This window comes from Populus trichocarpa, chromosome 11, assembly GCF_000002775.5.
Source record: "Populus trichocarpa isolate Nisqually-1 chromosome 11, P.trichocarpa_v4.1, whole genome shotgun sequence".
NCBI lineage: Eukaryota > Viridiplantae > Streptophyta > Magnoliopsida > Malpighiales > Salicaceae > Populus > Populus trichocarpa.
Window position 1 is genome coordinate 5,981,329 of NC_037295.2, and position 3,987 is coordinate 5,985,315.

Here is a 3,987-nt window from a genome sequence, read left to right on the forward strand (position 1 = left end):
CAATCGAGCTGAAAGTTTGTTAAACCATTCTATCAACCTTGTTCCCGTAAAGATTAAGAAAACAACTTCTTCCAAGTCCCGGACCATGGCTAAATGAGGGCTAGAAGTTACATTTTTTTTTTATTTTCTTTACTGTATCCGGATTCTTTTTGCTATTTAAATTATAACTTTTAATTTAATTAATAATTTACTAATTATAATGTTTTTTTATATATATTTAAACAATCTTATAGGCTACTTTTCATTGAAGATCATTGAATGATAAACTTTTCAGAAAATATCGGAGTTTTCTTTCTATTTCTCTATTATTTTGGGATGTAACCTTAGGGTTTGAGAACCCTACTTTTATTCACGTTGCATGCCACGCCATTGGTATCAGAGGAAATTGGCTTTTTGATGGAAGAAGATGGTAGCAATAACTCATTCCACGATGTAAGAGGTAGCACAAGGAACCCAATCGCGGAAGCCAGGTTGTTTAGAGTAAACAGTGGCAGCGATGTTGAATAGCTTGGAACATCTAGTTCAACTAATAGGAGGCACAAACAAAAATCATGACGAGAAGAGAGATTTACTCAAAGACTTATCTCTGGGTAAACCAAACCCTAGATCTATTCCTACAAACTCATATATGCCTCATGTTTATATAGACAATGGTGTTTACGATAGATGAAGCATTGGAGACTTAACTCACAATCAACCTTTTAATAGATGTATTTTTGAGTTCGATGAGATTCATTTCTATAAAGTAAAATTTTATAAGAATAGATTTATTAATTGATTGTCAGAGTTGGAAACTTACTTTTATTTCAATAAGATTCTTTGTTATTAGAAAGTAGAAATTTCCATACACAAACTTTCTTATAATGCTAAAGAATAATAGTTTGAAGTTCTAGAACATACAACTCACACTAGTAAGCTTTTAATTTCATCATAGCAAGCTTTAAGACAATCATTAATTTTAGAGTTTGTGCAATATAATTATGAAAAGATTTTATAATGAGCAGATAAACAACTAGATTATAATTATTTCTCTTTTGTTCAACCTTTTCAAAATTCAAATAACGAGGAGGAAAACCATAGAAAAGGTGTCATCTCTTCAAAGTAGGCGGTTTCAATGTCACAATAATGATAACAACAACACTATTACAAATATTGGGCTACTTGTAGATAATTCACCTACTAATGGTGAAGAAGTCAAGGAAACTCCTAAATTAATATCATATACTAATTCTCAAAGTCTTGAAGCACTATAAGAAAATTAGGATCCATTAAGTTGGACAATCTTGAAAAAAAAATTAAAATAGAACAATCAAACACCATCATCTACATTGCTCTCCAAAGAAAAGGGTCGTGGGACTGAAATCATGATTCAAAGTATTGAAGACTACATTTAAAAAGTAGAAATACTAACATATCCACAAAAGTATTCCTTACCAAAGATAATAAAAGATACATGATTGCATAGAGAACTTACAAATGAGTTGGGAAGTCTGAAATAAGCCTTAGAGAATTAATATGTAGGTCTTGAGTTTAGTGATGACCCGATTACAATTTTAAAGGTGAAATAAAATATTGAAGATGTTAATAACGTAGTGAGAGAACTTTTAGATGTTTTTCAGCATGCAGTGGACTTGCTATATTCAAAGTACATATTTCTTTAGGATGGTCAGGTTTAATTCTAATAGTTAACTCGAGGTCAAGTTTTTCATAAGTAAAAGGGAATGACGTGGGACACATAACAAAAATTCTAACACATGAAGAAGTCCAGAAGTGTCAAGTGAGTTTTCAAGTAACAATTAGGCCAAAAATTTTGATCCAACATTGAATCGAGCTAAAATTTTTGTACATCGTTCTAAAAGCCATGTTCCTTATAAGAATAAGAAACAAACTTCACCCATATATGGTAACATGCCAAAATTAAACCTAGAAGTTACTGCTCAAGATTTTTTTATTTTTCTTGTAGTATTTGGATTATTTTTTCTATTTAGATTAGTATTTTTAATTTAATTATAATTTTACTTGTTAGTATGTTTTTCTTGTATTAAAATAGCCTTGTAGGCTATTTTTTTGTTGAAGATTATTGAATAACAAACTTTTCAGAAAATATCATAGTTTTCTCTAATTTCTTAATAGTTTGGGCTATAATCTTAGGGGATAAAAACCCTAGTTTTTATTCATGTTATATACTGCATCAACTATAGTTATTTTAGTTGAAATTGAATTATAAACCCAATACTTTAAGCTCATTTCTCAATTGAACATTTCATTAGTGGCTTGAAAATATTTCCATCAACATAATTTTGTAACAAAAGACATCTCGTTTAGGGGACATTATTTCTTATGATTCATACTCTGCATATGTCAAGACATGTATAATCTCATCCTCAATTAGTTATTCAAATTAATAAAAGTATTTAATATTTCAAAGAACATGAAAAACCAAATAAAATATGAAGCATCATATAAGAAAAATCACTTGGTGTTATATATCCAATTGTAACTAATGTTGTTTTTTGTTTTCTTGATACATTCTCACTCAAGAGCTTTGCAATGCCAAAGTCACCTAAATGTATAACCATATTGTCATCAATTTGGACATTGTTGGGTTTCAAGTCACAATGAACCATAAGTGTGGGATGACCATGGTGTAGATATTTCACAGAAAGTGCAGTGTCTTATAAGATGTTCAATCACCATAGGATATATCCTTGCAACACTTGTGAGAGTACAACAACATTTTAAGGCTTCCATTAAGCATGTACTTTGCTAAAGCTTTGAAATCAATGTCGGTGAAGTTGTTGATAATATTGATGAGATTTGTGACGAATACTCCATTTGCTTCACATTCTAAATCAAAACTTTTAAATGCTTCTTCTACTTGCAGGTTGAAAGCCTTTATGGCCATAACCATACCATTAGCAAGGTTTCCTTTATATATTGAAACAAAACTAACTTCACCATGAAAGTTACTTTTGTCACATCCACAGTTGTACAATTTCATGATATGAAATCCAACTATATACTGGTAATTCAGGTAATAAACTAGCTTAAGTGGGAATTGTCTCATCTTTACTTCGCCATCTTATTATTAGTGTATTTGTCTTATAGTTAATCGATTGGTGGTTACACATATTTATTATTAATAAAGATATTTTTTATTTTTAATATTAATTTATATTTGATTAATGAATCAAATATTTTATTAATGAATCTAAAGTAAAGATAAAATCTTTGAAACAAAAATATTTTGAAAAAGAAATTATAAAATTGACATAATTATGAAATTCTTATTATATCAAAGCATTGTTCCTAAATATTCTTGGTCGATGATCTATTAAGGTTAGATATTAATTAGAGTTGTTGAGATTGATACATATTATGTTCTTTTCTTTATGAAAAAAGAGCAATTGTTCTCATAAGATGAGGTATGAGGAATACTTGGAACTAATATTTATGAGGTTGTCAGATTATATGTACACTGAACCAACCCATATGAGTACTTTATATGAAGAGATCACATGTATTTATGGAAAGGCTCACATGATAGTTGTGTAAATGATCCTTTAACTATTACTAAGTTATCTTATATAGAGAATGTCATGTTTTGATCCTGACTGGATGTTGTCCTAATCAAATGTAACTAGCAGAAAAATATTGGATATAGTATGAACTATATTAAGGTAATTACATTATCAAAAGATGATTCATCACCCTATATGAATTAGAAAAAATATTTCACATGTTCTCAAGTAGTATTGATTGTGAAATTCTTACGCGATATGAAATAAGATTTGAAAAGAGTTTCAAATTTGATTCAAATAATCAATGACTATAGTGTTGAAAACAAACATAATTTGACAGAGCAGACATATTATATGCCATAATATCTAAATTAAAAAATTCTTAATGAAGGGATAATAATTACACTAAGAAATTTCTCGTTGAAAGGTTATTAAGTAAAATCACTTATGACTTTTCTAATATTTT